Genomic DNA, 12,774 nt, shown 5'->3' with positions numbered 1-12,774 from the left:
TTAAAAAAATCCCTTCACACCTCCAATTGTGGAACGCTAGCCATTCCAAAATTGGCAGGTAAACAACGTTTTTGGGTTAGCGCAAGTAGCGCAACATTAAACCTTATCCAATCTAATATAAGACTTAAACGCCGCTGACTTCCAACGTCCCATTTCCTGAATGGCTGACGGTGGAAGTCCGCGTGCCTCAGCGCAAGTTGCCGCACCGATGCGGAAGGAATGCATCCCATATTCAGCGCTATTAAGCCCCAGGGCGACCAAACAGCACTTTAACACAGCGGCAAACTGAAACCGAGTGAGAAGCAATGCATCCCAGTGCAGTAGTACTTGAGCACCACATTTAGGCCGTAAAGGTAAATAAATTTTTGCAAGCAGTACAGGGCATAATTCGTCATCGTCCTGAGCCTTCAAAGTCACCCAGCATCCCCGACCCAGCTGGTCGGTCTTGGAGCGGGGTAACCTACACATGGCGACACCTTCCTTGAGCACCAGGTCCCTGAAAAGCATGCCTGTATCAGTGGACCGTTTATTAGCGGCCACCAGCTCGCCAACCCGAAAGGCCCCAAAAAATGCAAAGGAAAAGGCTGCACGGAAAAGGGACGCCTCAAACGCAGAATCAGTCACCGCCGGCAGAATCGCCATGAGCTCGCGCAACAACTGCGTGTCAATAGGCCTGCGCCTATCTGGCTGGGATGGACTTAACCTTGCCCAACCCCTGAGCGCCTTGGATAAAGTAAACAACCTGGTGGGGTCCGTCCTCTGCTGCAACCGAGCATGGAACGAAATCCCCGCCAAAGCCGAGGACATGGATGCCTTGGACCTACCACTCTGGTAACACTCCCAGACAAAGGCCAACAAAACATCCTCCTCCGACTTACCCCCGGCCCCACGCCTAAGCTGGTGCGCCTGCCACTTACGCCAAGCCGCAGCATATGCCCGACGGGTCGAAGGAGCCAAGGAATTCAGCGCCAATCCGACTACGCCAGTTCTATAATCTGCCAAACAGAAGTTGGACATGTCAAGCCTAGGGCCTCCGCCCCAGGGGCCAACCTGCGAAACCTGGCATAGTCGAAACACGACAGCGCATCAGCGATGCCGTTCTCGACCCCAGGCATGTGCTTTGCCGTGAAAGTGATGTTAAAATGTAGACATTGTAACACCAAAAATCTCAACAGCCGCAAAGCCTGTGGCGACGATGCACGTTGATTGTTTACCGCCTGCACCACCCCCAAATTGTCGCACCAAAAGACGATCGTACGGTTCACCAACTTGGAGGCCCACAACTCCACCGCCACAATTATTGGAAACAGCTCCAATAAAAGTAGGTTAGCGGTAAAACCATGAGATACCCAAAACCGGGGCCAAGCTGAAACACACCACTCGCCTTGGAAAAAAGCACCAAAACCCGTAGAACCTGCAGCATCTGTGAACAGCTCCAGGGAAGAATTAGCGACGGGCCGGAGGGGCCACAACAATACTGAATTAAAGGTAACCAAAAAGGTCGACCAAGTTCTAAGGTCGTCCTTAATCTCACGAGACAGACAAATGGTGTGATGCGGCCCAGTCACTCCAGCCGTGGCCCTCTTGAGCTTACGGCAAAAAACCCTCCCCATAGAAATGACCCGGCAAGCAAAATTAAAGGAGCCTAAAAGAGACTGCACCTGACGAAGTCTAACTTTACGCTTACTCAAGCAGTCCTCGATCTGTCCCAAAAGCTTCCTGACCTTGTCCGCAGGAATGCGACAACAACCCGCGCTAGTGTCAACCTCGATGCCCAGATAAGAAAGGCAACACGTGGGTCTCTCCGTCTTATCGTGGGCAACAGGCACTCCCAGAACCCTGAACAAGGCGACCGCCGAAAAAAGGAGTTCCTGGCAAATGCTGCTGTCTCTTGGGCCTACAAAAAGAAAGTCATCGAGATAGTGGGCGATCCCAACGTGCCCAGTTCCCGCAGAAATGCACCAATGCAGGAACGAGCTAAATTTCTCGAAATAGGCGCAAGAGACTGAGCAACCCATCGGCAAACATTTGTCCACATAGAAGAAACCGCCTAACCGAAAACCCATGAACCTGAAAGAGTCGGGGTGAAGGGGAAGAAGGCGAAAAGCGGACTCAACATCTAACTTGGCCAACAGTGCTGCAGGCCCAAAACCCCGAATCAACTCAATTTCCTCATCAAACAACTGATACCTGACTGTGCAAAACTCCTCAGGAATGGCGTCGTTAATGGAGCTCCCATGTGGGTAGGACAAATGCTGGATCAAGCAGAATTTGCCCGGTGCCTTCTTGGGAACTACCCCCAAGGGGGATATGCATAACCCGGGCAGAGGCTTACATGTGAAAGGGCCGCACATGCGACCTAACTTCACCTCCGCCTCCACCTTCTGCCTGACCACATGGGGAAACTCCCTTGCCGACTTCAAATTCCTGCGAGACACAACAGAAACTGATTCCGAAATGGGCAAACGAAAACCGCAACTAAACCCGGCTAACAAAAACTCAGCCTCCGCCGTCTTGGGGTAATGGTGCAACCATTTAGCCAACTCCGGTACAACTATAGGTGAGGGTACCTTATTTCGCACTGCCGCCGGCAGCACCCTGGTCGGCCAGCTTAACCTCGCCTCCGGACTTACAATCCTTTGCAGGGTGATTGGCTCCACAGATGCGGCAGGAGTGACGAAAATGACAGGCCGCACCCCTAGTGCATTTAGAGTCTTTAAACGCAAAACACTTGCCCTTCGCTGCCGTCCTGGGGACATTCTTGCCCCCCGAAAACTTCCTTTTGGTCTGCCCCTCAACCGTACTACCCCCTTGGTTTGAAACCTCCATTCAAACCTCGACATCCTTAAAACCCAAAGGTAACGTCGGATTGCCATCCTGATTTTTACGGAATTTTTCATCATAATCCCTCCAGACGGAACCTTTGTACTTTAAGAACATCTCGTTAATCAAAAACATGTATTTCACCACATTCAGATGTTCGTCGGGGCGAGTTTCAGGTAAACAGCAGAAAAGACAAAGAAACCTCTCAACCAGTGATGAAAACTCCGGAAAGCATTTTCCCCGACACCCCCCGCCTTCTTAGCCTTTTCGAAGTCCTTCCTCATGTCGTCCGTGAGGGTGAACAGGTCGACAAATTTCCCTTTAACTATTTTCTCCTTCATCCTCTTCCGTAAGCCCCGAGTAACAGCAGTGTTGGCGCTGCGCATCATCTCCGAAAACAATGGCGGCTCGTCAGGAGCCACCGCCTTTTTCGAAGCTTGCGCGGGCGTTTGGGCGAATTAGACCCCTCGCTGCTACCAGAGGATTCAGATGATGACACAACAGATGAATCAGCCGTAACATCATGCTCACCAGAACCTGAAGGGCCAGGGTTGTCGGCCATCTCAGCCGCCTGCGAGAGACCAGGAAATGAAGTACTGGTACCTGCCAGAGATGGGTCCACGTCCCCGCGCCTCCCGGATCCATCCTGCATCGGAGCAGCCTGAGGGGCCAAAGAGCTGTCTGCACTAACCTCGGGAACAGAAACAAGCGGTATTAAGTTGCCAGGAATGTCAGCCAAATCAACCAATGGACCAGGGAGGGGGCGCGGCGCTTCCCCGCCTGGGGCCCCTAAAGGTAACGGTGTACCCGACATGGATGGTACCGCCTGAACTGGCGGTGCATGGGATGGGGGAAGGTACGGAGGCATGGTACCTGCCTGGCTAATGCTGGGAAAGCGACCATTTAGTGACCCAAAACCGCCCTGCCAAGGCTACCCGTAGGGCCCCTGCTGCGCCGGGGGATAAGGCGGTTGATAGTACGGAAACTGATGGAAGGGTGGCACCGGAAGGGAAGTGGACTGGAACCCTCCCCCGAAAGAAGAAACATTAGGGGGGTGGCCGAAAGCTTGCCCCATCCCAGAGGACCAGACTGATTGGACCACCCGTGGGGTAGAAACTAGTGTGGGAAAACTTTGAGAAACTGCTGGGGCAAACGGAAATTGCAAATAAGGTAGGCCCATACCGATGGGGGAGGAGAATGCCGGCAAGCCAAGGGTGCCTGTAGTATAACTATCCCCCGCCACGGACCTGAAAGCTGTAAAGGACGCATGTTGGCCTGGAAAAGACACCGAGGCTGCTGTGGAGCCTTGTACAGAAAAGGCCCGCAGTACCTCCAAGTGTCCAGCAGATGGCTGCCCCACTCAGCATAGCCCTAGCAGCCTGCTGAGATTCATGGGAGCTGCAGCCAGGCACTAAAATGGCCGCCGTGAGGGGAGCCTGCCCTTGGAGCACAGTACTCCCCTCAGCTAGATTATTCAAATGCCCGCTGACACCCCCGGCCACCGGGGCCCTGTGATGCCCACCAGAAGCCAGGGGTGCATCAGGGGCCACAATAGCACCAGGCGCGGGACCCGCGGGGGGCCCGCTATGCCCCGGGGTAGCCGCGCCCGCACCCACCCTTATAATTGAAATCAGCTCGGCCGGGGGTGCCAAATCCCCGCCGAGCATGCAGCCCGCAGCAGCACCGGTGACCGTTGTCCCATACCCGCTGTTTGCGGGAGAGACGCGGCCTGCCGGTGCTGCAGGAACAGGTACACTCGCGGCCGGGGGTGCCGAATCCCTGCCGCGAGGAATCAACCCCCCAGCGCCAGCGGACGCCGCGCCAGACCCGCTGACCGCGGGACGCACGGAGCCGCCGGGCGCTGCAGTCTGCACGGAGACGGGAGGCGCTGATGGATCCTGCGCCGTCGCGTCTCCTGCTCCGGAGCTGAGAGCGGGCCTGGCAGGGAGGGCAGCGGAGGCACACAGCCCCTGGCGGGGGAGCCGAGTCCGCCAGCCGCTGGGGACGGGGAGCAGAGCGCTTGGGCCTCGGCATGATGCAGGGGACACACTAGCTGGGCAATTTGAAATGGCAGGTGGGGGGGGGGGTGCAAGAGAAAGCAGCAGGAAGCAACAAATTTTAAACTGTACAAAAGTATAAAAAGACAAAATGAAACTAGATAGGAAAGAGATAGATAAAGAAATAGGGAATAAAGAATACTGAAAAGGAGGGAATAGAGAACAAATCAGAGAAAGAAATCTCAAGGGGAGAAGGAGTGAGAGAGACAGCAATAACACAGCCTGCACTTATCCTTCCAGCCGACAAGAGGAAGCAACTCTGGAAGTTTCTACCCTTAATGCACTAAACACCTCCCCTACACTCACCGATAGGCTCACTCACTCAAAACTCTGATCTGCCTAGCAACAATTGACCTCTTCAACCAATCACAAAATTGCAAGACTCTTATATAGATATCGTGCCCAGCCAGGCACTCTCCTTATCTAAGTATGTATTTAGGTCATTTTAGCAGACTTTTTAAAAAAAAGTGGAAATGGACCGACTACTTTCATCTGCAAGCATAAAAACTCTTGTCCCACTCATAAAGCACCCCAATTTTACTGTACCTTGTACCCCAATTTCCATCACTTTAAAAAATGTTGACGCCAGAAATTATTATTGGCCAATAAAAAATAATGAAAAACTTCAAAGTGCCTAATTAGTCATTAGGGAGGGTGTCCCAGGGCTTCTGAACCAAATCCCGACATTTTTACACTACGTATACCCTGCTTAGAGATGGTGAATAGAAATTTGTAATCAACACTATGGAGACTTATCACCAATAACTTTTTGCAGCTAATTGGATATCAAGTTAACACAAATGCGATGAAATATTGCGAAACTGCATTATCACAGCTAATTGGATACCCCCCAGAGTCCTGTATGCAAGCCCCCAAAGTCACTTGCCCGGCTTCTGAAAAGGGTGGAGAAAACAGGAAACAGCTTCTTCTCTATTATGGAGCAGTCCAGACACCCCTGATAAGCCACTCCCCCTTTTCCCACTTTTTAGCTTTTTGGGCTCCTAGGAAAGGAAACTTGGCCTTCCACTTGTTGACAGCGGGCTTCTTTTTGTAGCCTGTTATGAGGGCAGCCATTTATTGTTAGCAGTGGTGCAAGTAGAAAAATACGTCAACAAATGGGTGTGGCCAAATTCCACTGTGCCAGATATACATTGCTCCACACTCTCCTCCCCGCACACAGACACCAGCGGGATGCAGGTTTGGTGGATGGCCTGGCGGTACGGCGTACAGGCTGGGAATTTCTTACCGGTACGCCATACTTGCAGCACTGATTGATAGCTATATCTCTCTAGCAGTGCAGCAGCCATGTCCTCTGACTGCATCCTGCAGCCAGGTAGCCCTGAAATAGTAAAATTGTACCGGCCTGGGGGGGTGATATGATACCCTGCACCCCTGCCCAGCCGACCACTGGTCTTATTTCATTTCTGCGTGGCATCTTCACTTGGTAACATTAACAGTTCTGTAGCCTAAAAAATTGCAATTGCATTAGAGTACAACTCTGAAACAGGCCCTATGTGTACTATGCCTTTTAATAATTTATCTTCTTTTACAGGTGAAAGGTTCCCTCTCCTTGAACATCGTTAGTTCAGTTTTCAGCTTTATTGCTTTCATCCTAAACTGTGTTGATCTATCATTACTTCAGATATTTGATGACAACCATAACTATAATAATAATAATAATAATAATAATAATAATTTTATTTATATAGCGCTCTTTCTCCAACAGGACTCAAGGCGCTTTACAGACATCAAAAACAATACACATGATACAGATGATTTGAGTAATACAACAATAGATAAGCAACACAGACATAAAAGAAAAACCTTAAGCCCACAGAAAGCATAACGCAGGATTGGTGCAGGTATTTTGGGTAATAACTTCCAAGGGTTGTGTATTCCACCCTCACAGGTACCAAGTGCAGCAGCTATCTTAGGCGCTCCGCGTAGGATTACCCAGGGTGGAATAGTCTACCCCTAGAAGAGATGACACAAAATGGGGGTGATTTCAGAGTCCTACAGTTTAGAGTAGGGTTCCAACAAAACCACAAGGTCCATGTATTTTTCATCCCATCCACAAGTGTACCATATGGGGCAGCCATGTTGGGCGCACTTTGGAGGTTACACTGTGGAAGGTGAGCCATACAAGGGCCAAGTTCATATATGGGAAAACGGATGCTTATGCAGTAGTATGATGTACCCTGCATGTAGGGCACAATGGAAAGGTGTGCAATCAGTGGAGGTAAACATTACAGGAAAACCCATGGTGGGGTGGAAGCGAGCAATGAAGAGGAAAGAAAAAAAACAAAAAAAACAAAACAAAAACACAATAGCAGGTAACTAGTGGCAGAAGTAGGAGTGGGATAACATTTTGATCAGATCTTAGTACGGGTGGGAAGGAGAATGTGGGTGCATACTCAGACGCAATGGTGATGTCCCTGCTACCCTGGGTCAATATCTTCAAAATGTCTACTGCTGAACTGTATCCGGACCAATACTGGACTTTGAACTTTGCAGAATATAAGTGAGACGTTTAATCTCTTTGGAGCATCACCATTCCTTCAGATTCAAGGAGTACACCGCGACAATTGAGGACCCCCAAAACCTGGCTGGTTTTTATTCAACCTAAGAGACATTCTCAAGGGACTACACCTCTAGCAGCTTTGGTAAAGTTCACTGGTGAGACTGCGCTGTCAGTCTGTCTCTGTCTGCTACAGATTCTACAATCCAGTTTATTGTTAACAGGAACGGAATACATTGATATATGCAGTTATTTTGACCCTATTTTAATTTATTCTTATTGTTATTTTTTACATATATGTGGTTTTTATTATGACCTAATTTTATACTTTATTAAATGTGAAATATTTTATCACTCAATCCTTCTTACTACAGTTCATTCATTTTTACCATCATACCAGCGCTGCTATCTGTTGTTGTTTTTTTGTACTGTATGGTCTGGGTGTGACTATCCCAAACTTTATAGCAGCAGCATTAGATTCACAGCACCTAATAGCGCCCGATCTTCCAATTCTTGGTAACCCTCGTATGCTGAACTTGAGCCTAGACGGTGTGTTACAGCAAGGCAGCGAGGAGGATATATAATGCTGTGTCAGTGACAGATTCAATATCTTGCCGCTAGCTTACATCGCAGGCTGCGTGTGGTATATATATGTGCACCAGAGCTATTTCCACTTGTGCGCATGGCGAGCATAACGAGCCTGCAAGGGGACTCTTAGCGCTCGACCCGCTGCCGACATTCTGGTGGATGGGATGCCGCTGTTGGGATATTGGCAGCCGGCATCCCACCTGCCGGGATAACGTATGTAATATTATATATATATATATATATATATATATATACACAGTTGTGCTCATAAGTTTACATACCCTAGCAGAATTTATGATTTTCTGCCCATTTGTCAGAGAATATGAATGGTAACTCACAAACTTTTCTTTTACTCATGGTTAGTGGTTGGGTGAAGCCATTTATTGTCAAACAACTGTGTTTACTCTTTTGAAATCATAATGACAACAGAAACTACTCAAATGACCCTGATCAAAAGTTTACATACCCCAGTTCTTAATACCGTGTATTGCCCCCTTTAACATCAATGACAGCTTGAAGTCTTTTGTGGTAGTTGTGGATGACGCTCTTTATTTTCTCAGTTGGTAAAGCTGCCAATTCTTCTTGGTAAAAATCCTCCAGTTCTGTAAATTCTTGGGCTGTCTTCCATGAACTGCACGTTTGAAATCTCCCCAGAGTGGCTCAATATATTGAGGTCAGGAGACTGAGATGGCCACTCCAGAACCTTCACTTTATTCTGCTGTAGCCAATGACAGGTCGACTTGGCCTTGTGTTTTGGATCATTGTCATGTTGGAACGTCCAAGTACGTCCCATGCGCAGCTTCAGGGCTGATGACTGCAAATTTTCCTCCAGTATTTTCTGATAACATGCTGCATTCATCTTGCCATCAGTTTTGACCAAGTTTCCCTTACCTTTGTAGCTCACACATCCCCAAAACATCAGCGATCCGTCTCCGTGTTTCACAGTAGGAATGGTGTACCTTTCGTCATAGGCCTTGTTGACTCCTCTCCAAATGTAACGTTTATGGTTGTGGCCAAAAAGTTCAATTTTGGTCTCATCACTCCAAATGACTTTGTTCCAGAAGTTTTGAGGCTTGTCTCTGTGCTGTTTGGAGCATTGTAAGCGGGATGCTTTGTGGCATTTGCGTAGTAATGGCTTTCTTCTGGCGACTCGACTATGCAGCCCATTTTTCTTCAAATGCCTCCTTATTGTGCATCTTGAAACAACCACACCACTTTTTTTCAGAGAGTCCCGTATTTCAGCTGAAGTTATTTGTGGATTTTTCTTTGCATCCCGAACAATTTTCCTGGCAGTTGTGGCTGAAATTTTTGTTGATCTACCTGACCGTGATTTGGTTTCCACAGAATCTCTAATTTTCCACTTCTTAATTAGAGTTTGAACACTGCTGATTGGCATTCTCAATTGCTTGGATATCTTTTTATATCCCTTTCCTGTTTTATACAGTTCAATAACCTTTTCCCGCAGATCCTTTGACAATTCTTTTGCTTTCCCCATGACTCAGAATCCAGACACGTCAGTGCAGCACTGGATGAAAGATGCAGGGGTCTTTTAGGAGTCCAGAAACTCACTGACCTTTTATACACACACACTGATTACAAGCAAACAGATCACAGGTGAGGATGGTTACCTTTAGTAGCCATTCAAACCCGTTTGTGTCAACTTGTGTGCATGTTATCAGGCCAAAATCTCCAGGGCATGTAAACTTTTGATCAGGGTCATTTGGGTAGATTCTGTTGTCATTATGATTTAAAAAGAGTAAACACAGTTGTTTGACAATAAATGGCTTCACCCAACCACTAGCAGCGGCTTGAGTGTACGCCGCGTCTGGTTGCTTGGCAACGGTATGACGTCACCAGTGGGCGCCGCTGACACAGCCCCGTAGCGCACGCACGGCTCGCCGCTGGCGTCCGGAAGTGTGATGAGGGAGACTGTACACAAGGTGTCTATTTAGGTTAGTACACTTGTGGTTATTGCCTCCTGTTTTGTTTTATTTTTCAGCACTGTGCACCTTGATAAAAATGCCTGTGTGGCGTTGAAACGTCGGATTGCTTTGCACTATGCCTTTGTATATGACATATTGAACTTTTGAAATTCCATAAAGATGCTTTGTTAAAAATCCGGTGAGTGCCGCCTGGTCCCTGGAATAAGGAGGAGACTTGCCTAGTCTGAACCAGGGGACTACAGTACATTTATATATATATATATATATATATATATATATATATATATATAAAACAGTCCAGTCAGCGGCACTCCTCTCTCAACAACAGAACATATTTAAAAATAGCCGGTGCTCCTCAATAACTAAAGCTATGTCAATAAATACCATTACCCATTCGGCGGCAGATATGTGGGCAAAACAACACGTGCACTAAAAGTGCTTTTGGCCGAACACATATACAATATAAGGAAAGGCCTGGACACACATACTGTGTTGGCACATTTTAAAAAAGTCCATGACAAGAGAGAATGTCAAATTATAAGCTTTTGTGGCATAGAACAAGTTTTACCGAAAAATAGAACTCATGATTTAGAAAAAAGATTGTCACAAGCTGAAATGCGATGGATCTATAAGCTAAAAACTTTGATCCCAAAAGGATTTAACAGTGAGTTTGAATTACGGTGCTTATTGACTTGATTTTACCTTTTTTAAATGACCCTCTTTTAAATTCAATTATTATATTCGTTTGGATTTTGTATTTATATGCACTCTGTCACTTTAAATATGACAGTCACGCCATACACAAAAAAGTTGTGTGTATTATGGTGATGGTACTTTGCATATAGGATTAGTTTTATTGTGATTTCTTTTTACGTATTTTTTTAGGACTGAGGATATATGTTATTTATTTAAAACGTAGTCCTACATCTGACCGGCACTTATCCTGTTGGTGTGGAACGCAAGCTGGCGCCGACTTCCGCTGGCGTTACTTAGTTGATGAACGCAAGCCGGCGCCGAACTTCCGGTAACATCATTTCCGCTCCTCGAACAGGAACCAGAATGCCGGCCCCGGTGCAAAGTGTTAGGAGTGATTAAAGGCTCCTTTATAAGGACAGGGGAGGACAATGGTGATCACACTTCTGATGAAGGACCCGGCGCGGTCCGAAACACGTTAAGTGCGTGGTATTGTCACATTCTATTTGGACATTCATGGACGCTGATTACGTCTCCTGGGTGCAGCTGCAGATTCCGGACCTGCTTTTGACTGCCACCACGCTGAACTTCAGTGGGACTCTGTGGTACCTATGAAGCGTTGCTGTGTTTGCCACCATAAGGATGCTGATACGCTATTTTTATTGTTTGTCTTGTAAGTGCAATTTGTATTAAAACTATGTGTCTTTTAAAAGACTGCTGCACTATCATCATTATCTGTGCTTATCCCTCCATATGCTGTGCAAGTTTGTGTGGGGGCAGCACATTTATTGTTTCCGGTTCCCTTTAAAAGGATATTGTATGCCTGCTACAAACCTCGGATAATCTGGAGAGCAGATTTAATTCCACTGGGACTGTATACATTCTCTCTCACTAGGGACCTGATAGACACCCATACGCAGCAAGATCTACGTCCATTTCCTCACATGCAGGGCAAGGCCGCACAGCATGTGTGATGTACCGCCTTCTGATGTGTCCACAATTACATTGCGGACGCATCGAATTAAGATTGACCCTTGTCAATGCCATGTTTTTAATTGGAATGTCTGCATGTGACGTTATGCAGCCGCCCCGAAAACACTCCCGGCTCACCCTGTTTGGCCCACTACGTCCACTAAACACTGCATCGCCGTCCCCTGAATGCTTGCTGCTGTCAATCATCTTGCGGTGAGAAGGGTGGTGCACGCGCACTGCGGCGAGTGTGCATGCGCAGACCAGATGGACACAGCCGCTGCGTCCATCTCTGAATCAGCCCCTATATTCACAAAAACAGTCAGTATCTGAGTCTGACCAACACTGAATATATGATGATGATGATGATGTAGTGGTCACTGCCTGGTGTGGTGATACTAATGCAGTTTATTAATGAATGTTTCTGTATCTCACATTCACAACTGTCTGTGGCTAATTGTATTGTGTACTACTTCTTATTATTGCTTGCCTGAGCTGGTATAATGCTCTGTGACGTCACTCTGTCTCCTCCTCTGAAATTCGGAATCCTCCTCAGCTCCGCTTGTCTGTGGCATTTGCTGTGTGAGTGACTGCTCCTGCAGAGTGAGGACTGTGCTGTGATTGGCTCTGAGTCAGTGAGAGCCAATCACAGCTAGCAGTGGGCCCTGTTGCCTAGCAGCAGCCTAGAGAGAGGAGGGATAGAGGGGACTGGGCAGGCTAATGTATGAGAGAGAGAGAGAGAGAGAGAGAGAGAGAGAGAGAGTCAGACAGCCTTCACCGAACCTAGGAAGTTTCCTTGTTGCAAACACAGCAGCCAGGGGAGGCATAGCTATTAGGAACTAGAAAAAACAAGCAACCATTGGAACACCATCGAATGATTAACATTCGATGGTGACAAACATCGGAAAGGCACCATTGAATGCGTAAAACACTACCATCGAAACAAAAACATTGATGGTTACGAAACATCGGTTATCAATGTCCATCCCTACCGCGATGTCCTGGCTGCAGACCTCACCGCTCAGTACAGCCCCAGCGTCCCCGTTTTCTGAGTCCTGCTTGCCCCACCGGATGGCAAAGTGAGTGTTTTCTCAGATGCACACAAGTTGCCCATAAGCATACTGCCAGGGAGCAGGATATTTTGCAGGATATGTATAGGGAGCTGCAGCGCCCTGCTGCTACT

Source organism: Pseudophryne corroboree, chromosome 9 (assembly GCF_028390025.1).
Source record: "Pseudophryne corroboree isolate aPseCor3 chromosome 9, aPseCor3.hap2, whole genome shotgun sequence".
NCBI lineage: Eukaryota > Metazoa > Chordata > Amphibia > Anura > Myobatrachidae > Pseudophryne > Pseudophryne corroboree.
This window is presented reverse-complemented; position numbering follows the sequence as displayed.